The sequence below is a fragment of the Labrus mixtus genome, chromosome 23 (assembly GCF_963584025.1).
Source record: "Labrus mixtus chromosome 23, fLabMix1.1, whole genome shotgun sequence".
Classification (NCBI taxonomy): Eukaryota; Metazoa; Chordata; class Actinopteri; order Labriformes; family Labridae; genus Labrus; species Labrus mixtus.
The window spans coordinates 14,751,415-14,775,500 of NC_083634.1; the positions used below are offsets into that span (position 1 = coordinate 14,751,415).

At 41.5% G+C, this 24,086-nt stretch overlaps 2 long non-coding RNA genes and 13 other non-coding genes across 15 annotated transcripts; all 15 read left to right on the plus strand.

Moving 5' to 3' along the window:
* The first annotated feature begins 3,609 nt into the window (after positions 1 to 3,609).
* Positions 3,610 to 6,718, plus strand: LOC132958757 (uncharacterized). Its single transcript, XR_009666826.1, has 2 exons — positions 3,610 to 3,725; positions 5,718 to 6,718. It is a non-coding gene; the product is annotated as an uncharacterized LOC132958757 (long non-coding RNA).
* Positions 6,719 to 7,041: 323 nt separating this feature from the next.
* LOC132958756 (uncharacterized) lies at positions 7,042 to 11,032 on the plus strand. Its single transcript, XR_009666825.1, has 3 exons — positions 7,042 to 7,209; positions 7,412 to 7,549; positions 10,911 to 11,032. It is a non-coding gene; the product is annotated as an uncharacterized LOC132958756 (long non-coding RNA).
* Positions 11,033 to 19,464: 8,432 nt separating this feature from the next.
* On the plus strand, positions 19,465 to 19,536 carry trnaa-ugc (transfer RNA alanine (anticodon UGC)). The gene has a single exon. It is a non-coding gene; the product is annotated as a tRNA-Ala (tRNA).
* Positions 19,537 to 20,098: 562 nt separating this feature from the next.
* On the plus strand, positions 20,099 to 20,170 carry trnaa-ugc (transfer RNA alanine (anticodon UGC)). The gene has a single exon. It is a non-coding gene; the product is annotated as a tRNA-Ala (tRNA).
* Positions 20,171 to 20,395: 225 nt separating this feature from the next.
* trnaa-ugc (transfer RNA alanine (anticodon UGC)) lies at positions 20,396 to 20,467 on the plus strand. The gene has a single exon. It is a non-coding gene; the product is annotated as a tRNA-Ala (tRNA).
* Positions 20,468 to 20,848: 381 nt separating this feature from the next.
* On the plus strand, positions 20,849 to 20,920 carry trnaa-ugc (transfer RNA alanine (anticodon UGC)). The gene has a single exon. It is a non-coding gene; the product is annotated as a tRNA-Ala (tRNA).
* Positions 20,921 to 21,076: 156 nt separating this feature from the next.
* Positions 21,077 to 21,148, plus strand: trnaa-ugc (transfer RNA alanine (anticodon UGC)). Its single transcript has one exon. It is a non-coding gene; the product is annotated as a tRNA-Ala (tRNA).
* A 209-nt stretch (positions 21,149 to 21,357) lies between these two features.
* On the plus strand, positions 21,358 to 21,429 carry trnaa-ugc (transfer RNA alanine (anticodon UGC)). The gene has a single exon. It is a non-coding gene; the product is annotated as a tRNA-Ala (tRNA).
* A 381-nt stretch (positions 21,430 to 21,810) lies between these two features.
* trnaa-ugc (transfer RNA alanine (anticodon UGC)) lies at positions 21,811 to 21,882 on the plus strand. Its single transcript has one exon. It is a non-coding gene; the product is annotated as a tRNA-Ala (tRNA).
* Positions 21,883 to 22,038: 156 nt separating this feature from the next.
* Positions 22,039 to 22,110, plus strand: trnaa-ugc (transfer RNA alanine (anticodon UGC)). The gene has a single exon. It is a non-coding gene; the product is annotated as a tRNA-Ala (tRNA).
* A 210-nt stretch (positions 22,111 to 22,320) lies between these two features.
* Positions 22,321 to 22,392, plus strand: trnaa-cgc (transfer RNA alanine (anticodon CGC)). The gene has a single exon. It is a non-coding gene; the product is annotated as a tRNA-Ala (tRNA).
* Positions 22,393 to 22,842: 450 nt separating this feature from the next.
* trnaa-cgc (transfer RNA alanine (anticodon CGC)) lies at positions 22,843 to 22,914 on the plus strand. Its single transcript has one exon. It is a non-coding gene; the product is annotated as a tRNA-Ala (tRNA).
* Positions 22,915 to 23,139: 225 nt separating this feature from the next.
* trnaa-ugc (transfer RNA alanine (anticodon UGC)) lies at positions 23,140 to 23,211 on the plus strand. The gene has a single exon. It is a non-coding gene; the product is annotated as a tRNA-Ala (tRNA).
* A 209-nt stretch (positions 23,212 to 23,420) lies between these two features.
* trnaa-cgc (transfer RNA alanine (anticodon CGC)) lies at positions 23,421 to 23,492 on the plus strand. Its single transcript has one exon. It is a non-coding gene; the product is annotated as a tRNA-Ala (tRNA).
* A 450-nt stretch (positions 23,493 to 23,942) lies between these two features.
* On the plus strand, positions 23,943 to 24,014 carry trnaa-ugc (transfer RNA alanine (anticodon UGC)). Its single transcript has one exon. It is a non-coding gene; the product is annotated as a tRNA-Ala (tRNA).
* Positions 24,015 to 24,086: the final 72 nt, after the last annotated feature.

Here is a 24,086-nt window from a genome sequence, read left to right on the forward strand (position 1 = left end):
ACCATCAGCCCCCCCCCCCCCCCCCCCCTTCAGAGTGGAGGAAGAAAAACAGACAGAAAAAGCAAGAGGACAAACTTCTGTCTTTCTCATTAAACTCAGGGTGAACTCCTAAAGTACCGGTATTACACACACACACACACACACACACTAGTCTCTACAATACATGGTACTGTTTTCACGTTGTCAACATTGTTTATACGGTCCAACACTTCCTCATTGGAAATAATCAAATGGAAGCTGTTTACATGTTGCAAAAAAAAAACTTCTCTTTTCTCTCTGTCACTTTTTTCCTTCCGCTTTCACGTTTCTCTCATCAGCTGCTTTTGACCTTTCACACATCTGCGTAACAGCTCAACTGGCTGCTTCACTGCTGAGTGTGTGCATGTGTGGGACAGCTATTGGTGAGCATGTGAGAGAACGATACAAACACGCCTTGCTGCTGTCAAGTTTGCTGAGGGTTGGACTCGGTGTCTGCACATATTTTTCCACTGCTAACATCAGTGCGATTCATTTTTAAGGTTTGTATAGCCTCAATCCCACACGGTTTCATATCAACTCTACTCTTGAGTTTTCAAAGAAATAGGAACCTCCCCTTTGATGTTATGCTACAAGACATATGACACACACACACACACGTCTTTGTATCTGTCTGACATTTCTAGCCACATTATGCTATCTTTGGCCTGACACGTTCATCTTCAGCTTTGAGGCCTCTGCATCCTCTTCTCCTTTCTCTAAGTAGAATGCTGTTGTTACCATCGAGGTTATCTTTTTTTTTAAAGGTCAAACTTACAGAAAGAGAACCGGATCAGTCCAACAGCAAGAGGCACTGAAACCACTACTTCAGCTTCCCTCCAATAAACATGATACAAGCTGATATAACAACTTTGTATATTGCTCTCTGGGTCCATAGCTACATGTGAAACATTCAGTGATTACCTAAGAGCTGCTTTGATGTAAACACAGTCTATGTTACTACGGTAACCCCATTTAAAAAAATCGACCCTACTAAATGACTTCTTAATGTTTTGTACTGTAGGAACCATGTTGGCATCATAGACCGAATGAAACATGGACGTTGTCTCAGCGACGTCACCCGTTGGTTTCTGTCTGAAACGCAGTTTTTTTTTTTTTTTTTAAGCCCAGCGATGGCGTTCCCCGTGTTTCATAAACGCTGTCTCAATCTAACTTTGTGTCAACCTATGGCAGCAGGCAAAGAGGTAGAGCTGAGGCGGGTCTTTAACCTTCTGGCAAATAGCTAGAGGCAAACAGCACCGGCCCGTCAGTCAGATCAGCCAAGCCCCGAATTATGCATCGCTCTTTGCCTTAATGTAATCCAAATAGATGAGTAATAAAAAAAAGATTCTGCAGTTCTTACCAATAAAGACATGACTTATTGTTTTTGAACTTTCAAGGCTTTTGCAGCCAGCCTCAAGGTGCAGTTTTGTTCACTTCCTATATTATATTATATTTTTCAACACCCAGAGATTGCCGCTCGTTCTAATTCTGCTTCGGCAATAGGCTATTTTTTTCACAAAGTAATATACACACATATAAGAAGACCGCATTTGTGACGGTTGACCATGCAGATGTGTTCAGACCTCACATCTGTCAGGTGCACTACTGAATATAAACATCTCAGTCACACAGCTTCATTACCACGTTCTATTTAAGATCACAGTGCAAACCCAATATAAGCAGTTTCTCTTTTTCACACCCAATGGGGAATTTGTGTGTTCTGCATTCAGACACACATGAAACCGGTTTCCTCTTGCCTTTGACTCCGCAGACCTCCCTGACTTAGCTCTGCGTGGGCAAAACCACTCAGTCTTATGTCACTGAAAGAGTTTCATTCACTCTCTCTCTCTCTCGACTCACGTTGCGATCTAAAGGAAATGATGATATGACTAAATGTAAGGTCTTTTACCTGCTCTTTTGTAGAGTGTCTTGAGACCACATTTGTTATGAATTGGCGCTCTAAGAATGAAGACGGTTTCTCATTCAGTTATCGCCCCGTTTTTGTGAAGGGGAAAATTCCTGCATTTTAAAAAAGCCCATTAAGTAATTTCTGTTGCTGTCTTTAGTATGCCATTATCTCTCTGAAACGGCCTGAAAGCTGGGTTAGTAATCTGGGCCGGTTTCATTGTGAATCATGTTCAGGACTTTGTATTGGATTTCCAGACTTAGCAAAAGTTTCTAGACCTGCGTAGGTGTACAGACCGTTCGCATTTCTGTCAGTTGGAATCTACTTCAGGTCCTGTGGCCTCCTAACTTCACCTCCTCACTTCCTCCTCAGTAACGTGCGCTTCCTCTTTCTGTTCTCACTCATCTCTGCTTGTGAGAGAGTTGATTATTCTCTGCCTGTGACCTGTATGTGAATTGTCACTATTATTTGAGTTCCTCCTCTGTTGCTGCTTGCAGATTGGAGTCAATTGCGGACAATTCCAGGAAATATACTGTTTGTAAGACAGAAAGAGTTTAACAGAGGGGCTTTTTTTTTTCTCTTCTTCCTACTGCAAGAAAAAAACAGTACAATGAGAACAAAGCAGGAAACAGCACGAATATTACCCTGACTCAGATATAATCAAATGCAAAAGAAGAAATGCTAATGCTACCACTTTTAACCAGACAGACTTAAACGGCCTATCATTTTTAGATCAGAATGGAAAAGATTTAAAAATACTTTCTGAAATGGCAAAAAAAAAAATCAGTTTTGAGAAACAGGAAGCCGTGACATCCATGTACAACAAATACAGAACTTCTGAGCCGAAGACGCACTACGACAGTGAGTGTTGTCCTGTCCCTGCTGGCTGACACACACAGACATGTAGGCTATTCACTGTCTGCAAAAAGAGACAAAGGTCACCTCCCCACCCTCAGGAAAAGACGAATCAAAACTTACCGAGTAGGAGACGGTCTCTGCTACACTTCATGATCTCTGTCTGCACTCGGCAGCAGAACATCCCACAACCCTCTCGCATCCATTTCTCATGCTCTGTGAGATAGTGGTGCAAAGGTGCTGTAGGAACAAAGCTTTACTAACCTACTCTGCTTTCCTTCGGCATACAGCATCACGGCTCGGATTGGTTGGTGGAGTTTCTCTCTTCACCTCAGAGGAACCTTTTGGTTACACAGGCAAGGATTACAGGTTAATTACAAGGAACATACCACCAATGACCCTTTGGAGGTGACCCATCTGAATGAAAATGAAAACTGATGTTATTATAGTTAAATACACTTATGTGACTGCCATTTGAAGGTGTATAACTATAAGTGTCCAGGTTGTAGTATACTCGACTGTTACTACCTGTTTGTTAAAAATGTATATTTATTTACCTCATCTTAATGTTGCACCTCTCTGGTCTCTTAGAACTCTTTTGGATTCACATTTGGGATTCATTTCATGCTCAAGCAGTTTGTTAAATCCCAATCCACATAACAACCAATAATACCATTATCTGACCTGGCTTCACCTTACAGCATCTGGGGTTTAAAAACTGTCAGGCCTGCACACAGTGAGTTGTTTTTTTTCTTCCCGTCCCGGAACAGGTTTGATTTTCAGCATTTATTATCTGTTGTGTCACTACCTCCAACATACTACCAGCCGGATCAACAGCTTCTTTGTCATGTGTGGTTCCAGCATCGATGGTGACGGTGACGTATCACACTGGACCACTGACATCCTGATGACACCTGACAGTGACCAGGAGCTGCTTTATTAACAGGTGAAACTCTTCTTGATCTGGTCTTGTTTTCTGGAGTGGATGGACCCAGTGGTTTCTTTTTCCAAGATGTGAAAGAACCATCAAATCATCTTCACTGCTTGATGAGTCAGGAGATACACAAACAGTAAATAAACACCAATCTGAGAGGAGGAGGGTAATAAATATGTTTATAAATACAAAGAGCTGATATTCATTTACAGAGTGAACAAATGACCTCCCTCGATGTCAATCCATTTTGCAGTTCAGATCATACATCAGATTGAAACTCTAAAAGGATGCGACATGTCAGCTGAACAAAGACACACGTGTCCAAACAATGGGATGAAGATGTCATTAGGGTGGAATAAAAAAAACAACAACGAACAAAGAACTTTGTTTAAAGAGACCTGCTATGGGTCAAACATTCTCTAACATGAACGAACGAACTGTCTGTCGCGCCCCTTTAATCTCTAACAGTTATGACATTCAAAGAGGAGGCTGGCAAATGAACTCTGGGATAAACAGGAAGTTCGGCTTTAGCCTTTTGAACTGTTTTTAAGGGGGGGGGGGGGGGGGAGAGACAGAGGAGATGATGTCGTTCACTTTACGCAAACTCATGAAATTGACTGCTTGTGTAAAAATCGCAAAAGAGAAAGAACAGAGTGAGCGAGGCGGGAAAGGGACAGCATGAGCCGGAGAGAAAGTGGATCAAATGTCAGTGGGTAGTTTCTGAGGTCTCGTCAAATTCCCTCGAGAGACAAAAGGATCGTTGTGGATGTAAATTGTGAATGCGGGAAGTCCTGTGACATCACAACGTCATCATCATGTCTTTCGCGAGTGTGTAGCCGGTAGTCCCTGATGTTACAAGGTTCAGTGAGGGGGTGGAATGGCGGGAGACTGATTAGGCCTTCGTGTGTGTGTGTGTGTGTGTGTGTGTGTGTGGATGGATGACAAAGCTCCTTCACTGGAATACATTAATAATAATACTTATGATGAGGGATGACTAACTGACCAACGTGAGTGTGTGCGTATGATTGAATAATGATTTCATGTTTGTAAAAGTCACACTGTAAAGACATCTTCCGATGATGTCACTGCTGGTCTTCATTCTAAACCTAAATGGAATTGTTAAACAAAAACGACCTGTTGTTTTTTTTTTTGTCAACACCCGCCTCACACTTACTTCGACCCTCAGAGAGAGAGAGCTGGCTGTGGGGGTGCGGGCGAGCAGAGAGGCTCCTCTGTCTGCTGCCTGATTCTGTGTCTCATTAAAACAGAGGAGCTGTGTTCAGACCGGGGCTTAAGGGCAGAAAGGAAGTGGAATGTGTGATACGCAGCTATATCACAAGTCTATTAATATGCACCAGTCGAGTTTACAGACAGAGAATATCTGCATCACTGTGTCTGAACAATAATTAGCTAATCTCTTTCTGAGTTGAAGTTTGTATGTGGATGTGGGCATGCTTTTATAGATCCTTTTATCTCCCTCTGATCTTGCACACCACCCACCTTATGTTCACTTTCATCACCATGTTTGACTCTTCATGTTCCTTTCCTCCATTTTTCACTCTTTTAATCTTTTCTCTCTCTTTTTTTTCATTGTTCATGGTGTGCGATTTTGAAGTCTTCTGCAGAGGGCAGATAGTTGAAACTTTTCTTTCTCACACATGCTCACACACACAAATTAAATTTAGCCCCGGCTAATAGTGTTTGTGTGGTGAGAAAAAAAACAGAGATGAATTCAAGAATCGAGAAAAAGAAGAATGGCATGTGTTCACAGTATGGGACAGTTTGCAAATGAATGTTTTCTTCTCATTCACTAGCTGAATTATTTCTCAATAATTTCACAATATTGATGTATTATCCTCATGTGAGTTCTCTTGTGTGTTTCTACCGAATAATCCATCCTGTAGTTGATATAAAAAAGCCCTTTGAAGTGACAGGCCAGGATGCAGAAGTTTATAAAACCAAATAACTAATACTCTACACCACTTCTCTCTCTGCTGCTGTTAGGCTCCCTCAGTCCACTTCATCCACCCACACTGAAGCATTCTCACTGTATTATCATGGCGTTGTCACCGTTCTCGTCCATGACCTGACGGGTAGGAGCCGGCGCTCTGCGGCTTCCACTGCTGCTGCTGAAGAGCATCAGAGAGGGACGAGAGGCCTTCGCAGGAGGAGGTCCCAGAGAGGAAGAGGAGTGGGAGGAAGAGGAAGAGGGGAAGGGAGCCACAGTGGCCCTGACCTTGCTGTTTGTTCCCTGTTGGCGACCCTGGTTCTGTGGCTGAGAAGACAAGACAGATAACGTCTTATAAGGAAAAATAGAGATAAAGAGGAGGAGGCGGGGGACATGGGCAGGATAACAGAAAACAAAGTAAAGAGAGCTTAGGGTGAGTTTAAGAGCAGTGGATGATAAGAGAGCGTGCCAAAGTACAAACAGAACATCAGCAGAGCTGTAATGAACTATTTGCATGTAAAGTCCTGATAGGTCAAACTGACAACAGCTACACAGATTCACAGCTTATAGGCCGCAGTTCACGTAACAAAATGACAGTGAAGGATGAAATGATGCAACTTATTAAAGTGAGACAGCCTGAAAAAAATGACAAACTACATGTTGAGACCTTTGCATGAAGGGCCGCTCTTATTACAGCTGGTTTGATTTCTAAATGTCAAGATTCTGAACACGTCTTTCTTTAAGGTCACTTCCAAACTCGTCCCAGAGCACCACACAATAACAATAACTGATTCATTTCACTCCTACTTAAGTTCCTGTTGAGCCACTGTTTGTGTTAATGCAGTCTGTCTGTCAGAATCACTTCCACTCTCCTGCACATCATATTGACAGTCATGTTTCTGCTTGTGTCAGTGGATTTATGTTTTGTATGCCAAATGGTAAGTGCTGCCATCTATCGGGTTGACTTAGAATTGAGGGTGAAGAGGAAGTTCCTTTACTGCTGCACTCACTCTCTGCACACAACCCTAACAAGGTTCATAAAGATATTCCTCCTCCTCCTTCTTCTTCTTCTTCTTGTCAAATCTGTCTTGAATATTGTCGGCTTCGCTCATGTCATGTGTTCATTTATGAGCGGCACATGTTGCTCTTTGCACCGTCATAAAGCTTCAGTTTAAGATGTGCTTACCTGTCGCGGTTGTCTTTTGTTTGTGGATTTAGGGCCCTCTGGTGGCTGAGACTGATCTCTGTGGGAAGCAGCTGGATGTAGCCTGGAATCAACAATCATCAATGTCATGACCTGTCCTCACAATTACCAGCTTTTATTAAACTCATATTAATAATCTTATCTGACAGCAAGCGGATCAATAACCCCATTCATCATTCGTTTCCTCATGCTTCTCTGACCTGTATGGGTATCTTGGCTGAGAGAGAACGCCTCTGCTCTTGAGGTGCTGGTACAGGTTACTGCTCAGAGAAAGCGGGTTGAACATAAACTCCTCTTCCAGCTGACTGAGACAACCCTGACAGAGGAACAAACAGAAAACAACCGTAAGTGAATGTCTGATCTTTAATCTGTGGGCTTTGAACGTGTTAATTGTACACACTAGTAACATGCAACTAGACACTGAGAAAATCTCTCCTTTGCTCTTTGTCCTCTGTCAGAACATGCAATGTGGATTTAAATGTATTTTTTTCTTGCTTTTGAGTTCTGATCCCTCTGTGTATTTCTGTACTCCTCTAATGATCACAGGTCTCTAACCTGCAGAACCTGCAGAGCATCAGGTGTTGGTTCCCGAGTTGGTAGAGGCAGTGAGCAGGGCAGCAGCAGATCTCTGCAGACCACAGGCTTCAGAAGGAGGGAGAGAGACGAGGATGGCTGGAGGACATAGTGAGAATACACACCTGTGTTGTAGAGACATATACAGGACATATTAATGTCCCACCAAAGGACTGACACATCCACAGCACGCCTCTCTTCACACACACACACACACACACACACACACACTGGTAACCGTACACATAATGACCTGTGCCTCCAGATGTTGACCTCTGTGTGGGCTCCATCTGCAGCAGCAGGAACAAGTCACGACTCTGAAATAGGGAAACACAAATCTTACATCAAACAATTTCATTCATGTGTATTACACCCAGGACGACTGGGGGGGCTTTAACAAAGTAGGCTCCTTGAGTCATTAGTTACACATCAAAGCTATCTGCAACATCCCAAGGTCTGATTCTCAGGGGATATCACCATAAGCACATGACAACACACACATGCAAAGAAAGTTTTGTAGAGGAGTGAAATGTGACCTCGTTCTGAGTGGAAAAGAACTACTTTCACCAAGTAGGGAGAACTCATATTTTCAGACCTTGTCTGAACCATCGGGGTCCTGAGGTATTCCTAATACCTTTTGTCAAAGAATTCAAATGTATGAGAGGACCATATTAGGAGTCTTTTTCAGAATAAAAGGGCTATTGGTGATTTAAATGCTCACCTTTAGACTTTAAAAAAATAAAGCACAATTCAAAGCTGAGGACAGGAAACAAATGGGTATTTTAGAACGGGGTGTGTATGTGACTTCCTGGTCTCTTGGAGCCTCAAGGGGACACTCGTGCGACTGCATTATTTGCCTCTTGATCTAGATAAGTTATCCACCAATCAGATGATCTGCAGTTCACTCCTGCTTCTTAAGGATCAGCTATCAGGCTATGAGTGTGCATGGATGAATGAGATCAGACAAGCAGTTCAAACAACAACACACCTGGAGTGTGTGGCAAAGAGCGTGGAACAGGTTGTGATTGGTCTCCATTTCATCCCAGTCCAGCTGCCAGCAGGTGGTGGGGCGGATAACCAGCGGCAAGCCATACAACACACTTTCACACAGTCCATCTGCACGCAGGGTCCTGCAGCAGCACAAACACACACAACACAAGCATACACAACATTGGTTACCATGGATACCCGAAATGATGGACACTTGATTCTCCACACTGTTTAGGAGCATTTCTTATTCAGGCTAATAACACTGTACAGTCAAACTTTGAATGTCAAAGAAGTCAGCATTCACTCTTTTGAAACTCGTACAAACAGTTTTTTGCACTGACTGGAAGCAAACACATAAATCATCATGAGCACAGAGACAGAGGATGACATCATCCCGTCTCTGTCCTCCAGCTTCATTTAAATGTCGCTTCAGTAAAACCATTACTTCTGGACTGACCGGTATGCAAAACACTCCTCTCACTCACAGGAACACATGACATCCTGCTGTGGCTGTGGAAAATGTAAAACAAATGCAAATCAGGTGCACGGGAAGAAACTGTATCAGTTTGTTCTATGTGATGCTCTGTTTATATTTTTGGACTTCACAAAGAATACTTTCAGCTTCTGAACAACAGAGCCATTCATTCCAGTATGTTCTTGTTGTCTAGAGGTGATGACCAACAGTTCCTGAGTATAACTGTTTAAACCAGGGATGTCAAAGTTCTATTGGGTCGGGGGCTGGATTTGTTCAAATGAGACCTCAAGTGGGCCGGACTAATTTTGCAGACTTCACTATAACTCAACACATGGATATAAAGTATAAAATGTAAAAGTACATTAGGAAAGGGGTTAACTCTGTCATTGCAAACTGCATGTTGGCACATGTAAATATTTAAATGTACCGCACAACAGAAGAAAAAAACAATAATTATGTTTTGTTTGAGATTATTATATTATGTTTTAATATTGCTGTTCAAGGTTATACAAACTTTGACACAGGTTATTCTACCTGCCCTGGGATTAATGCATTACTAGAGAGAGAGAGAGAGAGAGCGAGAGAGAGAGAGAGAGAGAGAGAGAGAGAGAGAGAGAGAGAGAGAGATACTTTAGATCTGTGTGTGTCAGGCCACAGCACAGTTTGCACTCGTTAAGGTTCATTACAGATAAAACCCGCTCACATGAATAAGTTATCACAAACAAACAGAGTGTCTTTGATGCAAGACCGAAGTCATCTTCAGGTATTTTAGTGTGAGGCATTATAAAATGATAACAAGTTTCCAAACCAACAGACTTAAATTGAGCCTTCACCGTTGCGCACTGCCGTCTGATCAGCTCCGTGTGGAGTGCACGTTTTTCAACTAAGTGAACTCAGTTAAACGACTTTTGATCTGAGTCTGGCAGTCCGTTCTTCTACGTGTCCGCACTATCGTAATCTAACTCTGTCACTGACTTTTTATGCGCCATGAATCTGTGCCATCTCCGTGCGCAATTCGAGAAAGTATTTTAGCGCTGCTCCACGGTTAAACCAGCGGACCTCTGTATGATCGGGCAGCCTGTGCGTGATATCGTTTTTGGATAAGAATGAAATGTTCAGTAAAAGTTATATTTTTACAGTCAGCTGGTGATAAAGGCGCAACAGTAGGCTACTGCATTTAGAAGTGATGTGGCGCTGAAACTTTTAGGTGATCAACACAACACGTTCACCTCTGGGTGACCTAAAAATGAACCATCTGTAAATAAAATCAGTTATTATTCATTTTAATTTACTGTTTTTACAATAACAAGAGGTAAAACTAGTCGGGAGATGCATCAGGCTCAATGCCGGTGTCCACAACCTACACTTAGTCTGGATGTGTGGAGACGGTCCACACACGCATGGCGGAGATGATTGTTTTTTATTTGCACGAGCTGCTCTTAGTGGCTCACTCCATAGGAAGCTTTGTTATTATTAGTAAAACTTTTGTTTACTAATTTTACTTTTGAAGCCTGCTGTCGGGCCGGATATGGCCCGCGGGCCGTATGTCTGACATCCCTGGTTTAAACAGACACTTGAGATACATTTACAAAGACTCAACACATGCAGTATGTAAAAAAAAAAAGGTTTATATTAACTGTGATTTGACTATGAAAGTTATCATCTACTGTCTAATGTATACCAGCACAGTCATGTTTTTACAGTCATTCATTTATTTGAATATTTTGTCATTTCCTGTTTTACTTTGTACACATCCTGCGCCCCCCCCTAAATCTCAATTAATCACTATTTCTCAAGAAAACAGACATTTGTAATGTTTTGTTAAAGATGGTGAGCTAAAAAGTGTTAAAAAAAACCCCATCTTACTTATAATCCCTAATAAAAACACATGCAAAAGGTAGGAAAAAGTTTCAACTTGTATGACATTTCCCTGAAGCCCTGTCTCTTACTTTAATGCTTTAAGTGTCTGCGGCGGTTGACTCTGATTGGCTGATCCTTTCGTTATAGGCATGAAGTCCCGGATGCTCTCTGTCTTCACCTCCAAGTTGGAGCTCATGGGGATGAGTGCTGGGCTTATGAGGCGCTCCTGCATGTCACACTTGATACACACTACACAGTGACAAACATAAAGACATTTGATATTACTGTAATACAACTGCTGTATTCAATTGTTGCCTGAACAACATCTCATGCTGGTTCTTAGCATTTCAACCTGATACCAACACTATTTAATTTTGTGGTCAGTTGTAGGTTAAGTTCTGGATTCATGTACACGTGTCACATTAGAAAATAAAGCAAGCAGTGCACTGAGAGAGAATTGTGTTCCTGGATTTGAATCAATATTCAACTTGTTTTGTCTCTATCAGCAGAAATCACTTACACCCATGCTGCTACTACACCAAGGCATGCCTGTCAGCAGAACTTGTACCTGGAATGGGATTGTCTCGTAGACTGGGCAGCAGGAGATGGAGGTGCTCTTTGTCTCCTCCCTGCTCTTGAAGCCACGCTTTCAACACGGTCTCCATGGCGAGCACACTGTTCTCCACCTGCTGCAGATCCACCTCGGTTCCCAACATCAGACTGTCTGAGGATGAACACATCAATTGTTTAGGTATTCCTTTAAATTTCAAAATAAAAGTTCATCCTTATTTTAGGTCCAGTCTCTTCCTACCCTGGTAAAAATGAAATTCAACAAAGAAAGAAAGAATGATGCTTACAAGTGTACCTCTGTGTGTGTGTGTGTGTGTGTGTGTGTGTGTGTGTGTGTGTGTGTGTGTGTGTGTGTGTGTGTGTGTGTGTGCATAGACAGAATGTGAGCCTGTCAGTGTCTCCTGCATGATGATCTGGATAAGGACTAAATAAATTGAAACCTCAGTGGGTGACAGGAGAGACAGGGAGGACGCTGCTGCTCGTGCTGGCTTTAAAAATGCAAATAATTGAAATTATGGAAAAAAACATTTGATCCATCTTTCATGCAAAATGTTTCCGCTAAGATATGCTTAAAACAACTAAAGACATTCTGATATGTTTACACAGCTTTGTGTTGTTTGTTTACAGTTTTATAGTCCCAAATAGTTTTATAGACACGTCCCAAATAAAAGCACGGCCAGACATTCTGGGGGAAACATCTTGTTTTCATGATATCTCTGACCACTAGATGGCAGCAAAATTCAATCATCTCTTTTCAAACAGTTTTTGAATTTGTCATCTGACGGCTTCATTGTCTTTGTTAACAAAAAAAAGTTTTTCTGGTGTAGATTTCCTGAAGGGTGAATGGAAGTAGTGCTGACTTTTGTAAACTAAATCTCTTATTAAATAAAAGGTGATGGAGATACAAAGCAGCCTGCCTTAAAGTCTCAAATCTGGTGCTTCTCTGGCAGTTTCCGAGAGCTTAATGCAAATCTCTTCTCTCGGACAGAAAGCAGATGCTCCCCTCTCTTTCCTGCTGACACCCACTTATCATTACAGAAAAGACCCGATGGACCTGCCCTACCCTTCTCGCCTGCTCTTCCTCTGTCATCCCCCAACGTCCATTTATTATCACAGAGTAGACACAAACCTTACCGGCTCCTCGTCTCCCTTTCCCCTCTCTCTGGTGTTTAATAGTTAATGAGCCATCAGGAGATAACTAATGGGACTAAGGGGAGAGGAAAGGATCAGGAGGCACTGACAGAGGAGAGGTTAACAGAAGAAGGGGCCCGATTGAGAGGCTTTAAGGGACAAAAAGAGAATCTTACAATTCTGTCTTTCATCTGTCAGAGGCAAAAAAAGTACAAAAGTTACGTATCCAGAGCCAGAGTAAAAATTGTGTTAGTTACATTTTTGTTGATGGGCATTATTTGTTTCATTCTCACTGAGCGAAGGAACAATAATAAAGGACGACAGTGAAAGAGTGGCCTCAGGTTCTCCTTAAATGTATCAAACAAGCATGAACATAATTTGAGATTTGATATCTGACACATGCCACACCTTGCCGTAAGTGTGGATCTAACAGCTGGTTGGAATTCTCTGATATTTTCGATCTTTGGATTAATGGGGGCGGCAATAGAAAAAAAAGGGACGAATCATTAAGAGACAGACAGAGCTGGAGGAAAATAGGTTGTAGAAAATCAATCGCCATTCCCTCAGATAATGTGCCTGTCTGGGGAACTTGAGTGGAAGGAGGAAGAGAGGGGGGTAGAAAAGATAGAGAAACACGGGTGCAGCATGAATTACACGGAGAAGAGGGCCATGAGAAGGCCAGAACATGATAGACCACACTGTCAAAAACACTTTTATCAAGACCATGGAGTGTGTTTTTGTGAACGTGTGTGTGTGTGTGTGTGCGCGTGAGAGAGAGAGAGAAGGAGATATAAGAGAGAGAACGGAGGAGAGGAAATGAGATGATTTGCTTCTTAAAGCAGCATGAACAGAACTGGGGAAGTCTGTCTTGTGGGTGGTTGTGTCACTGGTTTCCTCAAAGCAATGTATCACTGACTGAAGAAGATAGGTGAGGGTAGTTAACCTTGACGTGTGTGCTTGGCGAGACAGCGAGGAGCTGTGGTGAAATGACGCAACGCTGTCTGTGTCTTTGCAGCAGCCTTATCTCACTTCATGAAGAATGTGTTTATACTCACAGGCCGACTACTGATACAAAAGTCTCCATTTCTGAGTCTTTGCTCATTTCATTAGGCGCATGTTTACAAGATCATTAAAAAAAGCAGACACTGTAAATTAGAGAAAAACAATAATGTGGCAAACTAATATATAACCGCAAATAAAAAAAGCCCCTCCCTCTATAACTTTCTCTGCCTCTCTGCATGGTTTGTGAAGCTGAAGGGCTTTACTACTGTGCTACATATGACTACTAGCATGCAAAGCAACATTGAACTTATTTACTAGGATGGGCCATAATAAACCAGACAGTTTCTGATTATTTAGCTTGCCATAAAATAATTTGACAGCGGACTTGTCTCTGACGCCATCTGACATTGGCTGCAACAATTCTTGCATAACCCACCTGAGAAAATTAATAAAATTGATCTTCAAGTGTTTTGCTTTTCGACCTCTCCAAATCTAACACTCAACATTCATTCCACTGCTGTTGCTTTAGTTGACAACCTGGTGGTGCTGTGTGTTTTCTGAATCTCTGCCATTGCTACTTGTTGGAAAAATGAAAAGGGCAAACTTATTGGTGATTCACCTTTGCAGGCACACGCACACACAAACACACAAACACACACACACACACACACACACACACACACACACACACACACACACACACACACACACACACACACACACACACACATGCACACACACAGAAATAACCTTAAAGGACAAATTGATTAGATGGAAATGAAATGACTTTCATTTTGCTTTAATTTCCCCAGAGACATCTTTTTAAGGAATTACTTTTGAGTGTTTTCAGAGAAGGTTGGGCTATTTTTTCACAATTCTGCCAAAGGGTTTGAGTCCTTACTGTTAATTTGAATGTTACATTACTGTAATGTAAATCTTTACTGGTTTTTGAGAATTCAAAGTCCACCTAACAAGTGTCAGCTACCTACATCTCGTTAAACATACATTGCTGCAATTCTAATTATATTACAACCATCTAAAATCCCTTTACCCCCCAACTACGAACATTAACATTACAAATACAACAAAAATCCACTTCTCTGATGGTAGTGTGTCAGTGCACAGGCTGCTCCTGCAGCCGTGTTGTGTGAGACGGACAAACAAACAGTAGGCTCCAGGATGATGTCACCATCATTAAGTTACTGACAGAGGTCACACAAATCCACCAGCTGATACCTGTATGGTAAACGTTTACACGGCGAGAGGGAGAAAAGTCAAAGCACATTTTGCAGTACCGGAGCAGAAGGCAGTGTTATTCTCTCTACATCCCAATTTTTCACCTTTTGATATCAGCTTGATCAAATACAGACTAATGGATGCTGTTCTCTGCATGAAACTTTAATTAATCACATTGTCTTATATTTCATCAAGATCATAACAAAAAACTCTACATTGAAGTTTGTTATCCTTCAGAATATTAAATTAGCAATCCTTGATAAGAGATTAAATCTCTGGAAGGCCTATTCAGCAACATGAAAGAACTTGTGTTTAAAGTTACAAAGGCACATTACTGATAACACAACAACATAGTTAACTGTGATATCAACCTAATGCATCCTGTGACACCAACTTCACAACCTAAACATTAAGATAAAGGAAGAGTTGTACGTCTGTGGAATTTCCCTCTGACATCAATATTTCAAATACAGAGACACTGACAGCACGCACTCTGTCCTTGTCTGCCTGAGTGTGCCTGTGTGTGCATTAACGATGAATGGCTCATTGATGTAGTTTGAGACTATGACAAATAGGACATTGATCATCTGGTCCATACACAAGCGCTCAACACACCAGTGGCTGTGTGACCTAATTGCCTAGCAGTCACTTATGATGAAGCTCTGCGGTCATGGAAACAATTAAAGCAGACGGACACTTAAAGGACAAGACGACACGGGCTGTTATCTGGCTGACTTCAGGCACGAGAACAGGGAATAAAAGAAGAGATAAATACTTTAGAGAAGGCCAAACAGGGGGCATCGTTTTATGAAAGCTCATTAGGTATATTACCACTTTCTGGGGATTAATTCAAATAAATCACGTTATAGTAAGCACAAATATCAGCTAGATGTGTAAAGTGTAAATGTAAAGTGTGAGGTGATAGCAAAAGCTCAACTGTCTGGTTTCAAGCAGAATCTTGAAATAGGAGGGGGTTAGATGGAAGGGAAGGACAGAGAGACTCTGAGAGGATGGCAGCTGGAGGACTTTGAAGATTTGAAATGACAAGAGGGCAGATGATGAGAAGAGCTCTGCAGACAGTATGAGACAGGAGAGGAGAGAGAGGGAAAGGCTTGCAGAAGAAGGAAAGAAAAGCAGAAAAAAAAGATTCATATGATCTTTTTGAATACCTTACAATGACAATCTCCAACAGTACTGAATTGAAAGGAAACAAAGCTCACTTTTAAAGTGACTCAACCCACAAATAAAATGTTTTAAGTGTTGTAAAATGTCTTCAAAGTATAAAGGCTGATGTCCACCTACAAATAGATTAAGATAAATTTGACAAAAGAAACAACTAGAAGAGACAACAGAGAGGAAATGGGAGAAGGGCTGTGAGATCATAATGATAAGGAACCTTTCAAAAAGAAGGAATGGATGACCTTGTTTTCCTTAAGTAGCTTAAAAGCCTAGATAAGCGAGACATATAGTCTGCCTGTGTATGCTCAGGTTAAAATGAAGAGGACCGGAAAAGACACAGACACAAGCACAAGAAATTGTTTGTTTTCTTTAACATGGCTGTTTTGGCGAGGGTTGAACTCAGTTTCAACAATTGAGACGTAAAATAAGGAGTTAAGAAAGTTAAAAAATATTTTGTTCAGACATAAGGGAGAATGTGAGAAGGAAAAGCAAGTTTCAATACAGGTTTATAGAGAAAAAAAGACAATGTTTGGAGACCTATGGTAACGTGGGAGTGCTTTTTCATTGCAGATTCCCAAAACATGGTTAAACTGCTCAGTGAAAATTACAGACATCCTGGGAAAATGAAATCAAGTTGATCTGTTTAATAGTTTAGTGATGGTAATATAACCCTATCAAGATGCCTAAGAATCTTATGGGCCCTATTTTGATGGCTTAAAGCCCCTCTAGGACTGGTTGTTTTGTATTCCTAATGTTGTGCAGGATGCAGAGCGACCAGTATATCTCTCTCTGTGTGGGACTAATAGGTTCCATAACCTGGTGTGATGAGTGATGCCAGCCTCTCTGTATGACCACCTGCTGCTCTGCTAACATCACACAGAAGTGTGAACAGCCTGACCTTGGAACCATGTGTGTGTGGCAAAGATGAAAGACATGCAATCCTGAAATTGATGTATCATTGTTGTCAATCATCCTTCACTATATTAAGATATAAAAAGATTGGCACCAACTGAAAATACAGATTTGTATCTTCTGAATTATGGCCAATAAAATCTGAGCGTATGAGTAGTGTGCTTCCTGTCTGTGCACACATTTTGTGGTAGCTGCTGTTGGGTGTATGAGAGAATAACATCAGGACAGGGTGGGGTTTCCTCCTGAGCACCTCTGTGCACTTTTGTCCACCACACACCAAACTGCAATCGCTGACTGTGATGGAAAGTCAACTGATTCAAAGAGACAGAGAGAAAGAAACTGAGAGTGAGAAGGTAGCCCTGGGTGAATGACTGCACATGTGCAATTGTAAAAGAAGCTGATAAAAAAGTGTTTTTTACACTCAGCCCAATTCCACAAAAATGTAGGGCTGGTTTTATCAACAATAGTTGAGTTTAACGGGCATTAGCTGCAAAAGACTGATGGTCACAAATAGCATCAATACTGCCTCGTATGTAGGGCAGGCACATGAAACAATTGAACATGAACAATCTACAAACTAATTAAATCTTTAAGTTAAAGGCAGGGTTTGTAATTTTCTCCAGACACACTTTTTTAAGATTTTGGTTGACATTGTCTTTAGGTCCTGACAGACATTAATAATTCATATGCTCTGAAAAAGGAATCAAGAAAATCTGTCATCTGTAGCAGTTGTAAGCATGTTAAAACTTTGACCGATGTCTGCCACGAGGTACCAATCTGATGAACCAATCATGCCTACTTGTCTCCCTGCTCGTTCTCTAACCCATGCATGCACGAGCCCACACTCAAAGCATGAGCTGAGGTCCGCTTCTGGACCAATGGCGCTTGTGCATGTATGTGAGGACCATGGCTTTTGAGCGAGCACAGAGGGGAGGGGGTGGGTGTAGACCATGGAGCACTGAGGGAATGCTACTTTCAGAATCAGGCTAGTTTTCGAAAATTACCAACCTTGCCTTACACCTGGGATTAAAACGATGGGATACGTTAAAATAGAATGGATTTTGGAGCTATTTCTATTACAACCACTGTTTCTCAATGAGGGAAAAAAAGGGAAGAATGTTTTCCTCCAATAGTTGCGGCCAGCCCTACACATCAGAAAATCTTTACCTGATTGGTTAAACTAATATCTGAATATGAGGACACTTGTCTTTTTTCTTTTACTTACGTTATTAGTATTTTCTTGCTATTTTAAGAGTTGCATTATCGAAGATGAAGTTGCACTTGGCTTTTACAAAGAATGGCGGTTTTATGATCGGATTGATTCATTTTACACTCAAAGCATCTACGAATAGATTTAACCTAACCTTTGTAACTTGCTTTAAGCATAAATAATGCACTAATTAACTGAGGACACAGGGTTTCAAAATGTCCAAAACCACACTGTGGTTCCCTGCGCTGGTAAACACAGTAAATACCAACACATTTGCAAGCATTCACTCCACAAAAGCAAATTTGAAAAAGCTCCCAGGATTCAACTCACTCTGGAGAGAAGTTGCCTTTGGGGAGTGATGAAATTTCACATTATCATTGTAATGTAATACAAGAAATATGGCTTATTCTGAGCATTCAGGAAGACAACTTGGTTTGCTATTTCATAATACTTGGCTGTGGGCCATTGGACTATAATCCTACTCTCAAAGGACAATAAATTCAGAGTCATTATTCTTGCTACTCGAAATAGATCTTTTGGGATGTATGTGGATCCAAGTGCAGCTGTGGGGGTGCGGAAATGGTGTTCAGAGGTAGGCAAGTAAGAAGAAGGAAAACACTTCAACAAAAAGGGCATTACATTTTCAAGCTGGGCGGCACAAAGATTTAAAAAAAACTGTACTGCAAGTAAACATGCAACAACCTTCTACAACATGGAAATCTTCAACTGTGAACCAAAATAGAGACTGAGACACAATAACATATGGGGATGTGATTAAATGGTAGAGCGTATGAGGTCCTGGGTTCAATCCTCAGCATCACCATACATATTTCTAATGGTCTCCTGAAGACGTGTAGCTCAGTCTTACTGTAAATCGCATGCTTCTCATGTGCAAAGAATAATTATTGATTCTGCATGAAATACAGACCACATATATGGGGATATAGCTCAGTGGTAGAGTGCATGCGTTGCATGTTCAATCCCCAGAATCTTCAAGTATCTTTGTACCATTCTTCTGTTGACCTTAACAATGCTCAGGAAAAGCTCCAGACATTTAACAATGTGGAACTAGATCATTGTTGGATGAGCGAATGTATAGGAAAAGCTCTTGATTCTATCCCCATCGACATCAATATAAGCCATCCTTTGTCCTGTTTCTTTTTGCACTGGGAAATAATTGCCTGTGTATTAAATAACGATGTAGGTCTGCAAAGAAGGGGATGTGGGTCAGTGGTAGAGCGCATGCTTCTCATGTATGAGGTCCTGAGGTCAGTCCCCAGCATCTTGGTTCCATGTCCAAGTGTCTTTATAACATTCTTCTGTTGACCTACAAGCACATATACAGGAAAAGCTCTTGGTTCTATCCCCATCGACATCAATCAGTCATCCTTAGTACTCTTTCTTCTTGCATGGCTAAATTATTGCCTCTGTATTAAATACCGATCCAGATCTAGAAAATATGGGGATGTAGCTCAGTGGTAGAGCGCATGCTTTGCATGTATGAGGCCCTGGGTTCAATCCCCAGCATCTCCAAGTGTCTTTATAACATTCTTCTGTTGACCTTAAAACTGCTCAGTAAAAGCTCCAGACATACAGCATAACATTGTGGAATGAGCTCGTTCTTGGACAAGCAAATGTAAAGGAAAAGCTCTTGCTTCTCATGTATGAGGTCCTGAGGTCAGTCCCCAGCATCTTGGTTCCATGTCCAAGTGTCTTTATAACATTCTTCTGTTGACCTACGAGCACATATACAGGAAAAGCTCTTGGTTCTATCCCCATCAACATCAATCAGTCATCCTTCGTACTCTTTCTTCTTGCATGGCTAAATTATTGCCTCTGTATTAAATACCGATACAGATCTAGAAAATATGGGGATGTAGCTCAGTGGTAGAGCGCATGCTTCGCATGTATGAGGTCCTGGGTTCCATGTCGAAGTGTCTTTATAACATTCTTCTGTTGACCTACGAGCACATATACAGGAAAAGCTCTTGGTTCTATCCCCATCGACATCAATTAGTCAACCTTAGTTCTCTTTCTTCTTGCATGGCTAAATTATTGCCTCTGTATTAAATACCGATCCAGATCTAGAAAATATGGGGATGTAGCTCAGTGGTAGAGCGCATGCTTTGCATGTATGAGGTCCTGGGTTCAATCCCCAGCATCTCCAAGTCTCTTTATAGCATTCTTCTGTTGACCTTAAAACTACTCAGTAAAAGCTCCAGACATACAGTATAACATTGTGGAATGAGCTCGTTGTTGGACAAGCAAATGTAAAGGAAAAGCTCTTGGTTCTATCCCCATCAACATCAATCAGTCATCCTTCGTACTCTTTCTTCTTGCATGGCTAAATTATTGTCTCTGTATTAAATACCGATCCAGACCTGGAAAATATGGGGATGTAGCTCAGTGGTAGAGCGCATGCTTTGCATGTATGAGGCCCTGGGTTCAATCCCCAGCATCTCCAAGTGTCTTTATAACATTTTTCTGTTGACCTACAAGCACAGGAAAAGCTCTTGGTTCTATCCCCACCAACATCAATTAGTCAACCTTAGTACTCGTTCTTCTTGCATGGCTAAATGATTGCCTCTGTATTAAATACCGATACAGATCTACAAAATATGGGGATGTAGCTGAGTGGTAGAGCGCATGCTTCACATGTAGGAGGTCCTGGGTTCCATCTCCAAGTGTCTTTATAACATTCTTCTGTTGACCTACAAGCACATATACAGGAAAAGCTCTTGGTTCTATCCCCATCGACATCAATCAGTCATCCTTAGTACTCTTTCTTCTTGCATGGCTAAATTATTGCCTCTGTATTAAATACCGATCCAGATCTAGAAAATATGGGGATGTAGCTCAGTGGTAGAGCGCATGCTTTGCATGTATGAGGCCCTGGGTTCAATCCCCAGCATCTCCAAGTGTCTTTATAACATTCTTCTGTTGACCTACAAGCACAGGCAAAGCTCTTGGTTCTATCCCCATCGACATCAATTAGTCATCCTTAGTACTCTTTCTTCTTGCATGTCTGAATTATTGCCTCTGTATTAAATACCGATCCAGATCTAGAAAATATGGGGATGTAGCTCAGTGGTAGAGCGCATGCTTTGCATGTATGAGGTCCTGGGTTCAATCCCCAGCATCTCCAAGTGTCTTTATAACAATCTTCTGTTGACCTTAAAACTGCTCAGTAAAAGCTCCAGACATACAGTATAACATTGTGGGACAAGCAAATGTAAAGGAAAAGCTCTTGGTTCTATCCCCATCAACATCAATCAGTCATCCTTCGTACTCTTTCTTCTTGCATGGCTAAATTATTGTCTCTGTATTAAATACCGACCCAGACCTGGAAAATATGAGGATGTAGCTCAGTGGTAGAGCGCATGCTTTGCATGTATGAGGCCCTGGGTTCAATCCCCAGCATCTCCAAGTGTCTTTATAACATTTTTCTGTTGACCTACAAGCACAGGAAAAGCTCTTGGTTCTATCCCCACCAACATCAATTAGTCAACCTTAGTACTCGTTCTTCTTGCATGGCTAAATGATTGCCTCTGTATTAAATACCGATACAGATCTACAAAATATGGGGATGTAGCTGAGTGGTAGAGCGCATGCTTCACATGTAGGAGGTCCTGGGTTCCATCTCCAAGTGTCTTTATAACATTCTTCTGTTGACCTACAAGCACATATACAGGAAAAGCTCTTGGTTCTATCCCCATCGACATCAATCAGTCATCCTTAGTACTCTTTCTTCTTGCATGGCTAAATTATTGCCTCTGTATTAAATACCGATCCAGATCTAGAAAATATGGGGATGTAGCTCAGTGGTAGAGCGCATGCTTTGCATGTATGAGGCCCTGGGTTCAATCCCCAGCATCTCCAAGTGTCTTTATAACATTCTTCTGTTGACCTACAAGCACAGGCAAAGCTCTTGGTTCTATCCCCATCTACATCAATTAGTCATCCTTAGTACTCTTTCTTCTTGCATGTCTGAATTATTGCCTCTGTATTAAATACCGATCCAGATCTAGAAAATATGGGGATGTAGCTCAGTGGTAGAGCGCATGCTTTGCATGTATGAGGTCCTGGGTTCAATCCCCAGCATCTCCAAGTGTCTTTATAACATTCTTCTGTTGACCTTAAAACTGCTCAGTAAAAGCTCCAGACATACAGTATAACATTGTGGGACAAGCAAATGTAAAGGAAAAGCTCTTGGTTCTATCCCCAATCGACATCAATTAGTCATCCTTAGTTCTCTTTCTTCTTGCATGGCTAAATTATTGCCTCTGTATTAAATACCGATCCAGATCTAGAAAATATGGGGATGTAGCTCAGTGGTAGAGCGCATGCTTCGCATGTATGAGGTCCTGGGTTCAATCCCCAGCATCTCCAAGTCTCTTTATAACATTCTTCTGTTGACCTTAAAACTACTCAGTAAAAGCTCCAGACATACAGTATAACATTGTGGAATGAGCTCGTTGTTGGACAAGCAAATGTAAAGGAAAAGCTCTTGGTTCTATCCCCATCAACATCAATCAGTCATCCTTCGTACTCTTTCTTCTTGCATGGCTAAATTATTGCCTCTGTATTAAATACCGATCCAGATCTAGAAAATATGGGGATGTAGCTCAGTGGTAGAGCGCATGCTTCGCATGTATGAGGTCCTGGGTTCCATGTCGAAGTGTCTTTATAACATTCTTCTGTTGAACTACGAGCACATATACAGGAAAAGCTCTTGGTTCTATCCCCATCGACATCAATTAGTCAACCTTAGTTCTCTTTCTTCTTGCATGGCTAAATTATTGCCTCTGTATTAAATACCGATCCAGATCTAGAAAATATGGGGATGTAGCTCAGTGGTAGAGCGCATGCTTCGCATGTATGAGGTCCTGGGTTCAATCCCCAGCATCTCCAAGTCTCTTTATAACATTCTTCTGTTGACCTTAAAACTACTCAGTAAAAGCTCCAGACATACAGTATAACATTGTGGAATGAGCTCATTGTTGGACAAGCAAATGTAAAGGAAAAGCTCTTGGTTCTATCCCCATCAACATCAATCAGTCATCCTTCGTACTCTTTCTTCTTGCATGGCTAAATTATTGCCTCTGTATTAAATACCGATCCAGATCTAGAAAATATGGGGATGTAGCTCAGTGGTAGAGCGCATGCTTTGCATGTATGAGGTCCTGGGTTCAATCCCCAGCATCTCCAAGTGTCTTTATAACATTCTTCTGTTGACCTTAAAACTGCTCAGTAAAAGCTCCAGACATACAGTATAACATTGTGGGACAAGCAAATGTAAAGGAAAAGCTCTTGGTTCTATCCCCATCGACATCAATTAGTCATCCTTAGTTCTCTTTCTTCTTGCATGGCTAAATTATTGCCTCTGTATTAAATACCGATCCAGATCTAGAAAATATGGGGATGTAGCTCAGTGGTAGAGCGCATGCTTCGCATGTATGAGGTCCTGGGTTCAATCCCCAGCATCTCCAAGTCTCTTTATAACATTCTTCTGTTGACCTTAAAACTGCTCAGTAAAAGCTCCAGACATACAGCATAACATTGTGGAATGAGCTCGTTCTTGGACAAGCAAATGTAAAGGAAAAGCTCTTGGTTCTATCCCCATCGACATCAATTAGTCATCCTTAGTACGCTTTCTTCTTGCATGGCTAAATTATTGCCTCTGTATTAAATACCGATACAGATCTAGAAAATATGGGGATGTAGCTCAGTGGTAGAGCGCATGCTTCGCATGTATGAGGTCCTGGGTTCCATGTCGAAGTGTCTTTATAACATTCTTCTGTTGACCTACGAGCACATATACAGGAAAAGCTCTTGGTTCTATCCCCATCGACATCAATTAGTCAACCTTAGTACTCTTTCTTCTTGCATGGCTAAATTATTGCCTCTGTATTAAATGCCAATCCAGATCTAGAAAACGTGGGGATGTAGCTCAGTGGTAGAGCGCATGCTTTGCATGTATGAGGTCCTGGGTTCAATCCCCAGCATCTCCAAGTCTTTTTATAACATTCTTCTGTTGACCTACACGCACAGGCAAAGCTCTTGGTTCTATCCCCATCGACATC